The following is a 20,597-nucleotide window of genomic DNA, read 5'->3' as shown; positions in this document are numbered from 1 at the left end:
TTGCACAAATATATAAAAGCAGGGGTAGTTAACGCAGGTTACTGTTTAATGTTGGCTTACAGTGCAAGATCGTGGCTCTATGTGACTCCCAGTTTAAACCCTGAATAGAAAATACCGCTGTCTGTATCACTGTTCAGAGATTCAAGCCCATATGAGAATGTTAAAGTTTATTATGTTAATTTATGGTATCCACTTCCAATAATTTGTGCTATGCTAGGCCAGCTTGCATCCGGATAGCTTCCTGGTATCCATCTTCTTGTCTGACTGGAGAAGACGGTAAGTGCATTTCCCAGAATGTTGGCGTGTTCCTTTTCAACAACCATTCATGATGATCTGATGTGTTAGTTAGTTAGACTATTACATTGTTTAGCTACCACTGAATAGTATCAAAATCACATGTCCTGCTGCTTTCCCTGCTATACCGGTAGCATCCTCTCACATTCTCATCAAGTAGAATATCATCTAGCCAGCCATGATAAACTGCAAGATTTAAAACATTTGAGCAATTTCTGTTGACATCAGTAAATTAAACATTTGTGTGCAGTGTGCACGTATACCAACACCCAGGATACGGTGTCATTCATCCCATGTGCCAGACGCTTGTGAGAGACCCAGTCAGGTGCAAATGTCCCCGGGTGCTGCTGGGCAGTGCAGAGAGTGGTTGTCAAGTGGGAACAGGGAACCCCCTATCACAGATGTCATGGATTAGTTTGGCCCATGACACCTCCAGGTGGCTCAGCAGCGCGTTCTAACATCCTCAAACACCCTCCTCTAACCCCCACTCAGCAGGCCCATCACCACCATGTCACCGCTATACCTACACATTCCTCCCATTTGGCTGTTTCCCAGGACTCGTCTTTCGTCCACAGTCATAGCCAGAAGCTTCTCTATATACAGTAGTATATGTGCAAAAAGCTTAGTTCATGGTTGTGTGCAGGACAAGAATGTGTACATGAATCTGTACAGGAGGAAATTCCTCATTAGAATGTTGTTGACAGAGTAGGATTGAACAGCGATCCCAGCATGTATACTAAACTAGATCATAGTGCTAGACCAATAATAAGAACTATAAGTGACAAGAGGAACAAACTAAATCAAATAAAATCAAATTTATTTGTAAGGCCCGGCAACACACGTTAATGTCCCCATGGGCCGGACACGTCTTATTTAAACAAGTCAAGAAGAAACATCACAATAAGTCAAGAACAAAACAAAAATACCATAAAATCTCAAATAAAATCTAAAATAAAAAAAATGAATGCAACACTCCCAGACATATCCCACGCGAAGGTAAGGAAACACTCACGAAAAACCTAGCGATAGGAAAAAAGCACCACAGGCAATGTGGAGGGGAGACACCTTAGAAGGGCCGTTCAAGGGGGGCTCTCCCTCCTGACACAGTGGGGCATCGGCTTAGCTGGAACAAAACAGGAGGAAGGGACTTTATTTGCAGGTGTGCAATATATATATATATATACACACAGAGCAGGTGTCACTCTGGCTGTCATCGTCCATCATACAGACCCACGTGATGATGACACAAACAATAAAGGGCTGTTTCCACAATTTAGAGCATACACGTCAACAAATGTGTACGAGTAATGTTTTTTATTTTTCAAAGTTGTACATTGATTGTAGCGCCACCATTTGGTCAACTGGTGGGAGATTTGGTGTGAGGTATTGAGGTATAGGCACAAATTTCACATTTCTTATCATGTGATTTTTGTGAACCATGTGTCCAAATGACGCAAAACGTTGCACACCTTTTCCTCGTCACTGAGGAAACACATATGCAGTTTGGTGCAAATCAGACAAAGTTCACGAGTAACACTTCACTTCCTGTGTGTAACTGCAACGCACATGTTTTTCCAATATCTGATTGACCAGTATGACCAGTAAAGACCAGCATAATGCATGCTGGTTACGTTATATCAGCAAAGACAAGCATAATACATGTTGGTTATACCAGCAAAGACCAGCATAATGCATGTTGGTTATACCAGCAAAGACCAGCATAATGCATGCTGGTTACGTTATATCAGCAAAGACAAGAATAATACATGCTGATTATACCAGCAAAGACAAGCATAATACATGTTGGTTATACCAGCAAAGACAAGCATATGTTTTGGTGCTAGTATGCGGGTGACTATAATGGTCCACCAGCTAAACCAGCATCACACCAGCACTAACCAACATAGACCATTGAAATTATGTTGGTCTATGCTGGTTTTTCTAGCAGGGTGTAGCGGTCATAAATTATGGTTTGGCCGTGGCTAGTGTGGTCTTATAATACCTGCTTGGTCATACAAGCTGCTTGGTCATCACGGCTAAATATTTTGTCTAAGTTGAAAACAACTGGCACAATCCTTTCAAATCTACACTAAAATGTGTATTTTTAAAGCATGTTTAAAGGTGCTGTAAGCGATATCAGCCTTTTGGCTAACTTCCTGTCAAACTAGGTGCTGCAGATCAAATATGAATTAAGCAATTATATATACCCAGCAATTGCATTATCCTATATTTCTTGCCTAAAATGTTGTCAGAAACACATTTGAGTGAACCGTTTAGGTGGAAAAAGAGAACATTACCCACCCCACTTTGTGGAGTCCTCTCTCCTGATTGGATAAAGTGGGAAGGGATACCAGAAAATGTATTTTCAGTTTACTGCAGAGCAGAGGGACTGGGAGACCCATGTTACTGAGCAAACACTCTATATCTATCAGTGATGGCTGTCGGAATGTAGAGCTATTTAACACTTATTTTAACAAAATAATCCACTTAAATGTGCAAATTAATATAAAAAAAAGCATGCTAACAACTATTTTTATATGTATTCTGTATATATAATTTTTTTTTTTTAGCACAAATGATTGGAAGCGGAATTATAATTTGTGTTGTGTTAAATGTTATTGAGCAGTCAAGCATCACAATTCAACAAACAAACAAAAAAACAAACAAACACCTAAGCACAACGTTTATTTATAGTAGTCACTGTCAGGCCATAGCAGCGGTTTGTTGTAAAAGGCCAAACTTGACAAATGAGAGTAAACAATACAAACCTACTTGATTGACAGCCTTGATTCAGCTGGTAAAACAAAACCCCACGCCTGTGTTCTTGAAAACAGAAACACAGTATCCACAGTATCTGACTGGAGAGAGGATACAATGTTGTCAATGTGTTGCACTCGTTCACCCCCACCCCCTCCCTCCCTCCGCCGGCGGCACTGCGCATGCGCCCAGCCAGAGCGGTGTGTGTTTCGGTCTGCTTCGGCATCGCCCGGACATTTTCGCCTCTTTGTTTTACTGATAGTGGATTTTAACTCGGATTCAAGCCGACATCCAGCGGACCGTTCCGTTCCCAAACAGGTTAGTTCGGTTCACTTAAAAGGTCCATATTATCCGCCGTTAATCTGTCTCATCCGGTGACTCGCGGTCATGATTTTGTATTGTTCTTGATTCATTTTTACGCGTGTCTCTCCTCGCCTGGTGGTATGTGTGGGGGCTGCTGCACGCTATACGTGTTGTTTTATGTCCCTATGTGTGGTGGTGTATGGCGGCGCCGGGGCCCTGCGGTTCCTCCACACCGGGAGAAAAGTGTCTTCTAAGCGGCTTTGTCCTCCTCCGCCTGGCCGTGATGCACGCGGTTTCATCTGGCCGTGAGGGAGGAGACCCTCCGCTCTGTCTGTCACACATAGATCTGCTGTTATTGTAATAAGCGACAGACCAATTCTTTCACATTGCCTGGAATGTTCTTGCAAAAAACCCCGTGGTCCACCATTAACCCACCTCGGGCTTCCAAAGTTCGGGGGGGGGGTTGCTGCTGCTGCTATCTATCTGCAGCACGGGGGGGCTTCGATCGCATCGAGAGGAGAGAGAAAGTTGATGCATTTTTTTTAAAGGGTGGATGTTGTCGCCCCTCTCGCTTGACTGCAGTGAGCGGTGACATTGTGGGGCTTGTTGGGGGTGCAGAGGCATCTAGCACAGTCTAGCCAACAAGTCTATCATCCCATGGGGGGTACTGCAATCATCGCATTTATCTCTCTCAAGGTTAGGTCTGTGACACACACAACAAACAAACATTCTTGGGTTGTTGTATGTTACTTGGGGCCTGAGCTCAGGAATCCCATATGACATGGCTGCACATTATACACAGGCAAGCATCAACTTTCAAGGTAGGATTATTCTGCTCTCTCTTTGCAGGCAAACTAAAGCCTGCTCCCAACTTTTCCAAAAACATTTCTAACCTCTAAATTGATTAACATTTGGTCCTATATTAATCATAACCACAGTGATTTGTTCTGCTAGCTAGCTTGATTGGATTGTGCCTATAGCAGCATAGCAGCAATCAAAACCATATTGTAAGACCAAGGGGTTAAAGAGACGAATCCATTTCGACCAACCTGGGCAAGGATGCCTTCGAGAGAGGTCCTACTCCTGTCCTGTCCCTAATCAGATTACCTAGGCATATTCATTTTACAGTGAGTGCAGGGTATTTCTTTGGTCTGTTCCTATGCCACTGAAGACTGACCAGATCCACGAGCGTTGTGTGTGCATGGAGTGATATTCCACACACGGGTGTTGATTGCCCGCTGAGAGACTATAGTGAAACTGTAAGAATTCACGGTGGCACACGGTCCACAATCTCCACATGCGTTACAGTTTTGTCAGATTGTCCTGTGTGTCATATCGCCTGATACTTGGCCTCCTATCGACGAACAGGCTTGCCTACAGGTGCTCAGATTAGGTTATTATTTGTAGTGGTGACACTGACAGCCAGGCTGGGGTGAGCAAGGGACACGAGAGAGTCCAGCAGCGGAAAGGAGTGTGTGTTGAGTAATGCAAGTGATGTTACATACAATCTGTAATGCAAGTGATGTTACATGCAATCTGTAATGCAAGTGATGTTACATGCAATCTGTAATGCAAGTGATGTTACATGCAATCTGTAATGCAAGGGATGTTACATGCAATCTGTAATGCAAGTGATGTTACATGCAATCTGTAATGCAAGGGATGTTACATGCAATCTGTAATGCAAGTGATGTTACATGCTATCTGTAATGCAAGGGATGTTACATGCAATCTGTAATGCAAGGGATGTTACAATTCATCTGTAATGCAAGGGATGTTACAATTCATCTGTAATGCAAGGGATGTTACAATTCATCTGTAATGCAAGTGATGTTACAATTCATCTGTAATGCAAGTGATGTTACAATTAATCTGTAATTATGCAACTATGCAAGGGATGTTACATGTAATCTGTAAAGCGAGTGATGCTACATGTAATCTGTAATGCAAGGGATGCTACATGTAATCTGTAATGCAAGGGATGTTACATGTAATCTGTAAAGCGAGTGATGCTACATGTAATCTGTAATGCAAGGGATGCTACATGTAATCTGTAAAGCGAGTGATGTTACATGTAATCTGTAAAGCGAGTGATGTTGCATGTAATCTGTAAAGCGAGTGATGTTACATGTAATCTGTAATGCAACAGATGTTACATGTAATCTGTAAAGCGAGTGATGTTACATGTAATCTGTAATGCAACAGATGTTACATGTAATCTGTAAAGCGAGTGATGTTACATGTAATCTGTAAAGCGAGTGATGTTACATGTAATCTGTAATGCAACAGATGTTACATGTAATCTGTAAAGCGAGTGATGTTACATGTAATCTGTAAAGCGAGTGATGTTACATGTAATCTGTAAAGCGAGTGATGTTACATGTAAAAGCGAGTGATGCTACATGTAATCTGTAATACGAGTGGTGTTAATGTTATTCTGTTTGAGGTATGCCTGGACGATATGCCCAATATATCACACCACAATTTTCTTTTAGATGCAATGCAAAGCACCTCTATGACTGGCAATGTCACTAATTCATTTGGCACGTTCATTTATTCAGCCGTTCACTCACTCACACCTAGTGGCGTCTCGCAAGCATTATGTTGACGTCAGCGTCCGTTTGCCCCGGGAAGCTCATGGAAATAATGGCTTGTCAGTCACAGTAATGTTAGTATGGCTGGCGGCTGCAAGTCGGCAGCGTGAGTCCTGTTTACTTTTAGTAGCTCAAAAGTCCTGGAAATAATGGCTTATCGCAGTAACGTCATAGCAAAGCTCACGGACAGATGATGCTAACCGTGTTCACTGTTGGCTATTTGGTGATTTGGAGAAGAGGGAGAAGGGGCTCAGCCTCTTGCTCGCCCACAGTGTGTAACACACTGTGTCCTTGTTCTGAGTTTTGACGGTGTGGCGGTATAGTTTTCCAGTACAAATTACAATGTGATATAATATATATATTTGTACATGATTTTTTCTTGTTTTACAATTGTATTTAATTCAAAATGGTCTACTTAATTTGTCTTTTTAGTACTACTGCAATGAATCTTTTTTTTTATCAATTTAAAAATACACTGTGTATAGTATATATATCATGGATGACGGTATATAGTAAAAACCCCTACCTTTGCATGGCTCCATGTCTGATGGTATACCTTCATATTGGGTATAACCTTCCAGCCCTAGTTTGAGAAATAGTCTATATTGTGGTGATATTATGTAGTAGTTACTGAGTCAGGGGACACTGTGGAAAACATTTAAAAGGGAACATGATTCATCCACAATTTAGGTCAATATTACCATCTTCTTCCCCTCCTATATTGGCTATAGACCTAGCTGTTTCAGGTTGGGACATTAGTGAGGTGTCTGTTGTGGACACGTCTTCATCCGAGGGAGGTGAAAATGTTGACCATTTGTGCTTTTAAATGAAAGGCAGAGTTGTTACCAGGGGAAAAAGGGAACATGCGGTCTTCACACAGTCAAACGTGACGTTTTCTCTTTCCTTACAAGGGTTGAGGGTTTGAAAATTGCGTGTGTATCTGTGTGTCTGCCGCCCATCGCATGGTTGTGTCTGTCACTGCATGACGACATACATTGTCATTCAATGTGTGCAATGAATAAAAATACTTCTTCAAAGTCCAGTTTAATCTTAATCTTCAGTATCGTGAACCGAGTACTGAGCGCTACTGGTTCCAACGTGGTGGATAGTGGATACTAACCCGGATCCAGTCACGTGCAGCAGCACCGAAATGAGCACTGACCTCACGAGGATCCATGTACTGTAAGCACTGTGCTGCAGCCGTGTGTTCCATCTGAGGTGCTGCTTTTCAGAGGCAGGTCAGCGGGAACAAGACCGTTACAGATGTAACAATGGCTCTGATAGAACGAGAGTTTAAACTGGTGATTTGGTGTTTGTTTGCATGGTAAAATGGTAAATTGCTGCATTTATATAGCGCCTTTATCCAAAGCGCTTTACAATTTGTTCCTCACATTTTACCCATTCACTCACACATTCACACACCGACGGTGGAGGCGACCATGCAAGGTGCCAACCTGCTCATCGGGAGCAATTATGGGTTAAGTGTCTTGCTCAAGGACACTTTGACACACTGCAACGGGAGGAGCGGGAATCAAACCGGGAACCTCCGGATTACCAGACGTCTGCACTGTTGCCAAATTTTTGGTATTTATTCAAACAAGAAGAAAGGTGTCTGGTTTTGGCACCAGAATAATAATAAAAAAAACGAATACCCAGCCCTATTACTTTCCCATACGATGCACCTCGCAGAACCTGTGAGGAATCTATGGCTGGCCACGACTAAAGAATTTTTTTAAAGATTTTTTTTTTTTTTGCATTTTTACAGCTTTTTCAGGTCAGACATGACCGACAGAGAGGAAGGACGGGAGAAGATATGGGGGAAAGACATGCTGCAAATGTACGTCGGGTTCGGGAGACGAACCCGGGTCGACCGCATAGGTCTGCAGTGCGCCACCCTGGCGCCCACGACTAAAGACATTTTCAGTGGACTAATAGCCAAGGGCTTCATCCACTAATTGATTACACCTAATGGATTTGATCGACACGACTAGTCTGTAACATTTGAGTTTCCAAACGTGCAATAATGCAAAAAGAACCTCTTTAAATCTCATACTTACCAGAGATGTGCTTGTCGCTTATCGAAATGAATGCTTTAGTATGATTATTAATAATTATAATTCATTACATTTATATTCGCGCCTTTCTCAGACTCAAAGCGCTCCCCACAATGTAGGGTGGAAATTGCCCCCTTCAACATCACTGATAGCACCCAACCTTGGGCTACGCAGGCACAATGGCTGCCATACACTGGCACCCGGCACACATCACACTACACAATGGCTTAACAGCTCAGGAGACAGGGATTGATATCAGCCAATTAAGGGGAAGGGATGATTAGGCGGCCGTGATGTCAGAGACCTGATTGTGACTTTGGCCAGGAACGTCGGGGAACCCCCTTCTCTTTTCGATAGGCGTCCTGGGTTCTTTAACGACCGAATTCAGTCAGGACCTCGGTTTAGTGTCTCACCCGAAGGATGGTATGGAAACGAATATATAATAATGGACTAACAAAGTCTTACTGGACTAACACCGAACAAATGAATGGACTATGAGGGGACAGCAAGAGAGGAATCCCACATGAGAACACCCTCTGTTAGTATGAATATATTTAGTAGTTCTATAGTTAAGTCCAGTGTTAGAATCTTATAGGGCAGTCCATTCAGCTTGTTAGAATCTTATAGGGCAGTCCATTAGGCAATGTTAGAATCTTATAGGGCAGTCCACTAGGCTTGTTAGAATCTTATAGGGAAGTCCATTATGCTTGTTTAGAATCAGGGGAGGAAATTAGGCCACTTTACTGGCCAAATGCTAGTATTTTTTACGTTTGGCTGGTAAAAAAAATCAGATACCCGCCAGTTGGCTGGTAAGCCAAAAAGTTAGTTTCCTCCCCTGCTGGCGAGTATACAAAAAAATAAAACATTCTGCAATCACTGCACTGGCAAACGGTGCGCGTCTTCTGAGTGTTCGCTTTAGTTGACAGTGCCACGAGAGCACTGCACAAGACCACCCGCGGACATATAATGTTTAATAAACGTTTGCGCAGTACTGGCCAACCCGCGGACATATAATAATAAAAGTCCCGCGGTACTAGGCTAGCCATCAGGAGCACTCGCAAACAGATAACGTTAAACACAGCAGAAGATGGAAAACAGACAGACTGACCAACGGGGAACTGCATCCAACCCTAGTACAACCCTCGAGTATAAGTTACTAAGGACACATTTAAATCACAGAGGTGTAATGTTAGTCTACTGGAACTGTATACAGTGGTTAGCTTCTAGTTAGCGTTTTAGCTATAGCTGCTTGCTAGCTAACGTCAGCCCAGTGTACTCAAAGCAGCCAGCTAGGTGTATCTGTTATGACTATAATGTTTCCAAAAAAGCACCGGACTACGACGTAAGGTTAGACATTTTATTTCATGCTCAAAAGCCCCTGGCTTGCACATCGCAGTCACGAAAGTGCTCAACCAGTGCACTGTGCACAACAGCACACCAACCCAACTGACGTTACCACAACACTTGACGGTACGTCACAGCACTGTCGTAAGACCACCGTGCTGTCTTAAAGGCACAGTGTGCCTACCCAGATGCATACACAACATTGACGCGGCTTGACATACAAAGAAGTAATTATCACAATTAGCGATTTTTTTTGTCTGGTAAAAAATCTGTTTGGCTGGTAAAAAAAATCAGATACTCGCCAGTTGGCTGGTAAGCCAAAAAGTTTGTTTCCTCCCCTGTTTAGAATCTTATAGAGCAGTCCACTAGGCTTGTTAGAATCGTATAGGGCAGTCCATTAGGCTTGTTAGAATCTTATAGGGCAGTCCATTAGGCTTGTTAGAATCTTATAGGGCAGTCCATTAGGCTTGTTTAGAATCTTATAGAGCAGTCCACTAGGCTTGTTAGAATCTTATAGGGCAGTCCATTAGGCTTGTTAGAATCTTATAGAGCAGTCCACTAGGCTTGCTAGAATCTTATAGGGCAGTCCATTAGGCTTGTTAGAATCTTATAGTTAGAATCTTATAGGGCAGTCCACTAGGCTTGTTAGAATCTTATAGGAGTCCATTAGGCTTGCTAGAATCTTATAGGGCAGTCCATTAGGCTTGTTAGAATCTTATAGGGCAGTCCATTATGCTTGCTAGAATCTTATAGGAGTCCATTAGGCTTGCTAGAATCTTATAGGAGTCCATTAGGCTTGCTATAATCTTATAGGGCAGTCCATTAGGCTTGTTAGAATCTTATAGGGCAGTCCATTAGGCTTGTTAGAATCGTATAGGGCAGTCCATTAGGCTTGTTTAGAATCTTATAGGGCAGTCCACTAGGCTTGCTAGAATCGTATAGGGCAGTCCATTAGGCTTGCTAGAATCTTATAGGGCAGTCCATTCAGCTTGTTAGAATCTTATAGGGCAGTCCATTCAGCTTGTTAGAATCTTATAGGGCAGTCCATTCAGCTTGTTAGAATCTTATAGGGCAGTCCATTCAGCTTGTTAGAATCTTATAGGGCAGTCCAATAGGAATGTTTGAGTCTGATAGCAGTTCTGACTCTCGCGTAGGGCTGGGTGATATGGAAAAAAATCATATCGCGATAACGATATGATAATTTTATTTTATTTCTCTATCGATAATTATCGAATTGTTATAAGTGTAATTTTTTTTTTTTTTTTTTTAACAACAGATGTATGTTTATTTTGCAGCAATTCTTTGTCATTGCCGCCATCTTTAGTGTTACATCCCCTCACACTCCAGTTCTCAGGCTGCAGCTGGTTTAAAAGCTAAAGTAAACTGGCTTCTCTGCTGGCTGTGGCTCCAGAGGAGTTGAACAGTTCTGGCGCTGCTCGTTTATTTTCGATCTTTTGGCGCTTTTTTGGTGGACAAACCACCGCACATGTGCACTGTGACTCGTGACTGGAGTCTAGTTCTGCTAGCACTAGTGATGCACGATATATCGGCCGCCGATATAATATCGGCCGATATGGCAGTTTTTTTACACATCGGTATCGGACCGATATCAAGATAGGGCCGATATATAAAAAAAAAAAAAAAAAAAAAAAAATCTTTTTTTTTCTTCTTTTTACATGTTTTGGCCTTAAATAATTTCAAAATATCAGTCATTTCTGAAAATAAGTTACAAAAGTAAAAAAATTATGCGTTTTGGAAAATAGCTCTTTATTTGATTATCATAAAAAAGTGTTTTCTATACAGAGATATCGACATCGGTAAATATCGGTATCGGCCAGAACAGCAATATTAATATCGGTTATCGTAGGGGTGGACGGTATGGTCTAAAATTTATATCACGGTATAATTTGAAGCATAGACGGTAACGGTATATATCACGGTATCATCGTTTTTGATAAAAAAAAAATTTATTTTATATATTTTTTTTTTATAAAATATATATATTATATAATTAGACTTGTACTTGTATTATCTGCGAGACATCGCCACCACGCAATAAGCTCCACTGTCTGTGTGTACTCTAGTAGCCTCCAGCTACGGCCAGGATTCCCCGGAGATGCAGCTGGACCTATACTCGAGTAGCCTCGAGCAGAGCTACGGCCAGGATTCTCCGGCGCTGCACCTGGACCCTATTATAACGTTAGCAAGCCCTCAGCTCGAATACGCATCGAATCAGTGTTATAAGACATTGATATCAGGAGCTATCCGGCTAAGCCGGATATATAACGTTAATACAACGCCTCAGTGAATTATTTAGTTCAATGGGACATTTCGTTTTGAACGGTGAACTAACTTGTGTTAACGTGAGCTAACGGCTAACAGGTAGCACACACACGTCTCTCTCTACTAGACTTTGTGGAGCGTTTGTTGATGTCAGGAGCTATCGGTAGCTGGCCGACTAGATACCGTTCGGTTAGACAATGCCTCATCATGTATTAAACTAAAAGTGAATAGTTGACTGGGTCATTTTGTAACGGTAGCTAAGCTAACGTTAGCTCAAGGAGACGCCGCCGACAGCTGAGCTCTCGTGTCCCGTCCCACTAGACTACTAGATCCGTGTTTACATGCGTGCGGTAGGGGCTGGCACGCCCACTGCGCGAAGCCTCCTAAATAACTTTTTCCAGTTCGCACATATCTATTATCTATGACTAATTCTATCTATTTTTAGGGGCAAATGCGAGTGAAATAGTCGCGTTGTGGTTACATGACGTCATTGGTATTTTAGAGCTGCACTACCGGTTTAGACGGTATAGTCAAAATCCATACCGTAGAGCAAATTCATACCGTTTATACCGTATACCGTTTATACCGTCCACCCCTAGGTTATCGGTATCGGCCACAATTTTCACATCGGTGCATCACTAGCTAGCACACATAGCCTACTGTGTACAGACGGTTTCAAAATGTATTTTAAATTAGAAAGCAAACAATAAATGGACAAGAGAAAAAGAAATCTGAATTTGGTCAGTATCGTCATTTGGACAAGCAAAGCCATTACTTTAAGTTGCAGGCAAGAAAGACAAGTCTGTCCACTGTCTCTGGTTTTAAAACTGCCCTGTTGCAGGTAAAAAAAGAAAAAACGATTTTTCGATTTTTTTTAAAATTTCGATATTCGATATCGATTATTAAAATATATCGCAGTAGTTATCGTTATATCGCCCAGCCCTACTCTCGCGTACAAAGACTTTTGAAAGTGTCCTCATTCTGTTGGGACAGTGCCTGGTCCTAAGTCCCTCTGACATTTCGTTCACACATTTAGATGTCAACGGCGGTCGGCGGATGAGAGATTATTAGTCTACCAGGGGCCCAGGGGGGGGGGTGACAGTGGCTCGGGAGGTAGAGCAGTCGTCTGGTAATCCAGAGGTTCCCGGTTCGTTTCCCGGGCAGCGCGTCGAAGTGTCCTTGAGTGAGATTACTTGACCCCTAAAATTGCTCCCGATGAGCAGGTCGGCACCTTGCACGGTCGCCTCCGCCGTCTGTGTGTGTCAATGTGCGAGTGAATGTGTCAAATGTGAGGAACAAAATTGTAAAGCTCTTTGGATAAAAGCTGCTATATAAATGCAGCCATTTGCCATTTTACAAGCCCCAGAAAGGTGACTGAGAGAGTCTAGAAGTAGACTGATGGTGGTGTTGGACCAGAGGACCCTGCAGCTGCTGTGTGCGTCTCCTCAGGGAAGCTGCGACCGGTGGCCTGTAGCTTGTGAGGCTCTGTGTCCTCCATGACTCTGGCTGTTTTATGTCAACATCTAGAAAAACTGGCTCTCAACAGGTTGTGCAAGCTCAGTGGTTTGACTCTCTTTTTAGTAAGCACACGTCACACACACACACACACACACACACATGCACACATTCAACCACACACACGCATGTGCATGCAACCGCACGCGCGCGCACACACACACACACACGTGCGCACATTCAACCACACACACACGCATGGACATATACACACACACAAACACACATGCACACATTCAACCACACACACACATGTGCATGCACGCGCACACACACACACACACACATGCACGTATACAACCACACACACATACACAAAGTGGCAGACTGGGGCGGAGCGCTCTTCTTTGAGAGAACAAAGCTAAAGTCAATGAGCCTGTGATTTTCAGATCCAGTTGGCATAACTGTCCGAGTTTGACGGCTAACTTATTTGGTGCTTTGTTTATAACTGGAGGAATCGGGGGCCAGCGATATAACACCTAGACAACAACCATGAGACCCTATATTAGCAGAGCCGGCCCGGTGTCTGAAGCCGCTTCGTATCACCGCGGCACCGTGCGCTCAGTGACGGCTCATTTGGTATCTGGAGCAGTTAATTGCCGGTGGGTTCAGGGTTCAGGGTTCAGGCTCCAGAGAGACACTTGTCAATTATGACGACTTCAGTGAAGAGGGCCGGATGAGACTGGAGCATATAGTAACTGTCTAACACACACACACACACAGGTTGCAGTATTTTTGACGAGTATTATTATTATTATTATTATTATTATTATTATTATTATTATTATTATTATTATTATTATTATTATTATTATTATTATTATTTTTTTTTTTTTTTTTTTTTTTTTTTTTTTTTTTATTATTATTATTCACATTTCACTCTTCCTTTTTTTATCCACTTTTTCTCCTTTTCTATTTTTCTCCCATCCCAATTCCGCTGTGCCAATTCTCCCCTCCCCTGTCTTGAATGTTGCTCGTATATGCCCCCCACTGGCCGGTTGTAGGGAGGATAGAAGCCTTGCATCACATGTCCCCTCCGATACACGTGGAGGCAGCCTGTCACATCTTTTCACCTGCCAGCGCGGACTCTCATTGGCGAGGTGTAACGTGTGGGAGGCTCACACTACCCCCGCCATTTCCTGTCTCTGCTGTGCAGGCGTCCCCCAACTGACCTGTAGGAGTCGCTGTCCACAACGTCCAGATTACCACCCATCAACTTCCACCCGCTAACTCTGCCAATTGAGTTAGTATGACGGCTGGCCCAAGCCGGAGGCAATGCTCAGACAGCCGGAGTCGAACCCGGCGTCTCATGCCTTGGTGACGAGCGCAATGTCCGCTGCGCCACCCAGCCGCCCTAAATTTCACTCTCTTCCATGGTTCTCAAGCAGAGTGATTCCCAAAGGGTCCTGAGAGCCTCTGGGCATTCCAGAGGGTCCTTAGCAAAGCGAGGCTCGTTTAATTTCACTATTATTTTGTTCACTAAATGGCTGCATTTATATAGCAGCTTTTATCCGAAGCGCTTTACTCTGTTCCTCACATTTTACCCGTTCACGCACACAGTCACACACCGACGGCAGAGGAGAGACCATGCTAGGTGCCGACCTGCTCACCGGGAGACATTAGGGGTTAAAAGTGTCTTGCTCAAGGGCACTTCGACAAGCTGCCTGGGAGGAGCGGGAATCGAACCGGGAACGTCTGGATTGCCACGCCGACTGCTCTACCTCCTGAGCCACTGTCGCCCCTGGCAGGGATGTGTGTGGTTAAATTACTACATGTTTTTTTTTTAACCCTTTCACTACCACTCTGCCAAAGGGTTGACCCTTTCACTGTGACAAGGTTAACCCTTTCACTGCGACACAACAAAGGGTTAACCTTTTCACAACCACACTACAGAACGTTAACCCTTTCACTACCACACCACACTACAGAACGTTAACCCTTAGTGAATAGTGAAAGGGTAACCGTCTGTAGTGTGATAGTGAAAGGTTAACCTTCTGTAGTGTGGTAGTGAAAGGGTTAAACGTTGCTACACTTGCCAGTCGGCTAAAACTAGGCTACTCTGAGAACCGGTGGCGGCAGCTCTGCTGTATTTAGTACCGATGCCTCCCTATCTATCCTACTGTATTATTACCGATGCCTCCCTATCTATCCTGTATTATTACGATGCCTCCCTATCTATCCTGTATTATTACGATGCCTCCCTATCTATCCTGTATTATTACAGAGTCCTCCCTATCTATCCTACTGTATTATTACAGAGTCCTCCCTATCTATCCTACTGTATTATTACCGATGCCTCCCTATCTATCCTGTATTATTACCGATGCCTCCCTATTTCCTAATACTATCCTGTAGCGTTTCAAATAGATTCTCTTATTGGGGCATTAGGCAACTAGACTAATGTTAAGCCTTTCGATGGTTCCTACTGCCAACAGTCTTTTTGCTGAGAGCGCGTTAGGCCTAATAGATTTAGCCTAAGTGCTGTGGAGACCCCCCCCCCCCTCCTCAGATTAGTTGGCTAGTCTGTTTTATTACCAGCGGTTTAAACGGCAGTGAAATCGGTCACAATGCAGAGCGCCCTACTGTTCTCCTCATTAGGCCTCGCTCTCTCTCCACCGTTATACAGTATCTCCCCTATCAGTTGTTATGGACTTGTGCACTAAATCTTATCTAACGACAACCAACATGTTTTCAACTTGAGGTACCAGGTTGAACAGATTATTGGCCACTACTACTACATAGTCTGCAGTTCCTCTGCTGTATCAGCAGTAGACCCAGAGAAGAAGAATATCTTTCTATCTTTCTTTCTTTTTTTTCATTCATGAAATTGAGTAAATTGAACTGAAATACATTTAAATTCTTTCTATTTCCCTGTCGCTTATCGATTTATCCGTAAACCGTGAAGAAGGATATGATGTTTGTCTCACGCAAATGAATAGGCTTTTACAATAAGAACAATATCTGATCAACACGTCGAGTGGAAGACCGATGGTTTCAATCGTTGGTACTTTTGCAGACAGTGATATGTCGGTAAAGGCTAATATCGGCCGATAATACCATCTGAGCGATATATCTGTCTAGCCCTAATCTCAAGGACTAGTACAAACCGTATATTTTTATATAAACACACCACCACCCTGTTATAGATTTGATAGAAACTGTATAAACAACTGTCTATTCACAACCTCCTTTGGTTAAATCTGAACGAGTTGCCTACTACTGCCTATTGGGGGTGTAAGAAAATATTGATACACTTGAGTATCGCAATATGTCTTGTGATACCGTATCGATTTTCAAAAACACGGTATATATTTTTTAATGAAGCCCCAGAGTGTCTGTGAGGCTGTAGCTCATTTTAGTAGTAGAGTAGTTGCATCATATGAGTTTAGACAAGCTATGGAATCCATTGGTACCAACCATGCCATGCTAGCTTGTCGGGAGAGAGGATAAACAACACTCCAAAGTTAACCAAAATGTGGGAGTGGATAAATGACATGGCCATTTTAAAAGAGGTCTCACTTCAAGTAATCGGAATCCTACGGGTCCCAGCGAGTCTCCCTTTCATAGACATGCTAATTTTATGCTAATCACAGAGGTAGGCCCACTTTAAAGAACTAGCCTAAATAGAGAATATCACACAGGTCAGTGATAATAAGTGGACATAGACCCACGTTAAAAGTCCCATATATATTATAGTCCCTTTCAACAAGTTAATATAGGTCTTTGAAGTATTTTTTGCTGAAAATATCAGATGATGCATTCTAGCAGCCTATATACGTCTCTATTCGAGTCCTATTCTCGACAGGCTGTTTCTGTGTCTGTACCTTTTTTTAAATGCACTCCTGCTCCTGCTCCCCAACGCAGCGCACCGAAATTGTGCGTGAACAATCAAACAACATTCTGATCAAACTGTCAAACAAGACGCAGCAGAACAAATATCACGGCAATTTCATAATCCTACTTCCCACTTTGAGTTTCAACTTAATTTAGAAAAGAGAGTTTACGAGCAAGCCAAAACTTTTTTTATTTTTTCACATGCGCACACACAAGTCTAGGACCGCACATTGCGCTCCGGAATTGCGCGTGAGTAACCCACGATCGAAGTAAATTCTGATCAAACTGTCAAACTAGGCGTTGCAGATCAAATATGACTCAAGATACAGCAATTTCATATCCTACTTGCCACTTAATACGTTGTCGGAAACATATTTTAGGTTCAACTTAGTTAGGTAGAGATTTACGAGCAAGCCGTCATTTTGTACACACATGTTTTTCACACGCACAAGGACTGCGCCTTGCAATGAGCTTTTTGGTGTGACATCACATAAGGCTTGTTTAAAGGCACAGTTTCTGATTACAGACTGGGTACAATTTTGTACGGGGTTGTCTTATTTCAGTGTTTGAGGGTTAGTAGGACCCTCAGAGATCCAAATTATGTGCACAAGCACTGAAAGTTCAATTTCTTTTCATAATATGGGACCTTTTAAAGAACTAGCCTACATAGAGAATATCACATGTCAACCTCTATAATGCCTAGTGATTTGTTATCTATATATATATAATAATTTAAAAGCTTCTTTAAGGTGAAAAGAGTCCAAGACTCTTCTGTCTGTATTTATTTGCATGTATTTCTGGTGAGACTAGCCTGTGATGGAGCGCAGAACAAGCTGCTGTAGACTGTAGTGTTTAGTGTTGGTGTCAGCCCTGCCACTTAGTGTTGTTGATGTCAGCCCTGCTATTGTGTTGATGTCAGTCCATCCCAGAGAGCCACTGTGAATGGATGATCGTTGGCCAAAGGGGTAATTAATGACTTGATTGTCTCGTACGAACTGCCCAACGTGTACACAGTGAACAGGCAGCGGAGGCCTATAGGTTAGAGAACGTGTGTGTTGTGACCGGAAAGGTCGCCGGTTCAATCCCCCCTACATCGGCAGGCAAGTGAATGAATAACCGTCTCCCCTTGTGTCCCCTTTCTCAATACCAACTGCTGAAGTGCCCTTGAGCAAGGCACTTAACCTCCAACTGTTCCAGTGCAGCTGCTCAGTAGCTGATCGTGTCAGACTGGTTGTACTGGGCAGCTCCTACTAGTGGTCAACAGTGTCAGACTGTGGTTGTACTGGGCAGCTCCTATTGGTCGTCAGTGTCAGATTGTGGTTGTACTGGGCAGCTCCTACTAGTGGTCAACAGTGTCAGACTGGTTGTACTGGGCAGCTCCTAGTGGTCAACAGTGTCAGACTGGTTGTACTGGGCAGCCCCTAGTGGTCAACAGTGTCAGACTGGTTCTACTGGGCAGCTCCCAGGTGTGACTGTGTGTAAAACTGTGAGTGAAGCAGGGTGTTGCTAGAGAAGAGTGTCCATGCTGCTTAGTGAACCTACTCTACTGTAGGTCAATGTATTATATATAATTTCTACAGTAGATTTTCACACCCCTTCTGCCTTTAGTGACGGAGCCCACTGTTTCCCCTTATGGTTTGGAGAAATTATAGCCCAATTCATTCATGCAATAATCAACAATTCAGATCTTGTGATTCTGCATCGATTTGCTCATTTGCATTCATTGAATAGAATTTCTTAGTCCAGTTGCCTGGGTTTTGATTGTTCTTTTTCCATACTGAGTGATGATTTAAACCCTCTAACTGAAGTAGCCAAACTGAAGCCTAATTTAAGTAGCCTAACTGAAGTAGTCTACATTACATTACATTTAGTCATTTAGCTGACGCTTTTATCCAAAGCGACTTACAAGTTCTGTGCGACAAGACAGCAAGAAGGGTATAACTCTATCAGCTGAGTAACAATGTTCATCAAAGTGTTGCGTGTTACAGTGTAGGTTAGTTTATTAGGACAAGTCTAATTGAAGTAGCCTAACTGTAGTAGCCTAACCTGATTTTATTTTAATTGGCCGATGCAATTGTAGAATTGCCATCTCTATGACCTTTAATCAGATAGAATTTTGCTTAAAGGAGGTGTTTCACGTCAACTCCAGCTGTAAGCGAGGGGCTGAGCCTGATACCCCCACCTTAAATTTTAGAAGCTATGACAGCGCTTCAGCTCTGCGTTCTACAGCCCTGTGACAACTCCACTCCTCTCGCGAGTCGCGCTGTTTCTATGCAGTGAAAACTCTGGGTCCAATCCATCTAACATGCTTTACATCCTCGCCATTCTTGTATGCCCACGTCGTGGTAAAAACCTAATCTAATGATAGCTGCTAACTAAGCTAAGATAACCCTGGAAGCGCTCACAGTTTTGTTTTTGCGGAGTTCCAATAGTGAGGATTGGGGGGGGGGGGGGGGGCTGAGCCCGTCTCTCTCTCCCTCTCTCCCTCTCTCCCTCTCTCTCTGTACGTTCAATGATTTGAAGTAGCGTTACACTATAAAAACTAACTGGATAGTTGATGATAATAAATATTTCACTTCATTAGCAAAAATATTGTAAAATCTTTAAGTCTGCTATAAGCTATTCTCCCTCTCATGTGTGTGTGTGTGTGTGTGTGTATAAATGTACTATAGGCTACTCTTTGACATGGATTAGGCTAATTAGTAGGGGTGCACCGATATATCGGTCGGGTATCGGTATCGGCCGATAAGTGCCTTGTTGACTGCTATCGGCCTATCGGCCGATAAGCTCAAATGTGCCGATAGCAGTCGCCGATAACTAACCATCAATTTGTGTAGCGTCAAAAGGCAAAAAAAAAAAAGTTCACTCGCGACCTACCTGCACAACGCCCGCCGTCCCCCACACACACACACAAGCTACTGCATCAAAGTTACTATTTATGATTAACAAGACATTCGTTTTGTGGCATTAACGTTATATAGTTAGTGTTACACGGACAATAACATCAGCATATTATTATTACTCAGAGTCCGTTCATAGCCGGGAGGCAGAAGACTAACGTTACTGGTGAAAATGTGATTTACGTTGGAATACTCCTTTGCCAACTTGCTGTACTTTGCTTGCAGGTCTGCAGCCATTATTGCTGGATTATGAATAGCCCCAACTTTAGCCAACGTAACGTTATGGCTAAACCTTTAACATTAGTTAACGCTAGCTTTCGGTTAGCTGTTCAATGCTAATAACACAACCAAGCGAACCCATCAGAGCTCCCCATCAACACCGCTCTGTCGGGAGGATGGCATTTAAGAAAGTATCTGCTGTTAAAATGACACAAACATTCGTTTTGTGGCATTAACGTTATATAGTTAGTTACACGTTCAATTACATCAGCATAGTATTTACCCGAAGATAGCAAGCAAGCCGTTCATAGCTTGGTTCCATTCCGTTGCTCATTCCGTACCCAACTACACATTCTGCAATCTGTTAATAAAGTTTTCAACCAGACAAATGTATAGAAAGGCTTTGTTTTATTATAACATTTGTTGCAGTAAAATCATTGTGTCTCGTTTGGCCATCCTGTGGAGCGCGCTGGTCGGCGGGCACTGCCGGGCAGCTAACG

The 20,597-nt window shown here is 42.9% G+C and overlaps 1 protein-coding gene across 1 annotated transcript in view; it reads left to right on the top strand.

Moving 5' to 3' along the window:
• The first annotated feature begins 3,254 nt into the window (after window positions 1-3,254).
• Window positions 3,255-20,597, top strand: part of pcgf3 (polycomb group ring finger 3) — a 111,317-nt gene continuing 93,974 nt past the window's right edge. Inside the window, exon 1 of the mRNA XM_084332118.1 lies at window positions 3,255-3,369. The gene's annotated coding sequence lies outside the window, so the exon portion shown is untranslated. The remainder of the gene's footprint in view (window positions 3,370-20,597) is intronic.

The sequence above is a fragment of the Notolepis coatsorum genome (genome assembly GCF_963971535.1).
Source record: "Notolepis coatsorum genome assembly, chromosome: 16".
Taxonomy (NCBI): domain Eukaryota; kingdom Metazoa; phylum Chordata; class Actinopteri; order Aulopiformes; family Paralepididae; genus Notolepis; species Notolepis coatsorum.
This window is presented reverse-complemented; position numbering and strand designations above follow the sequence as displayed.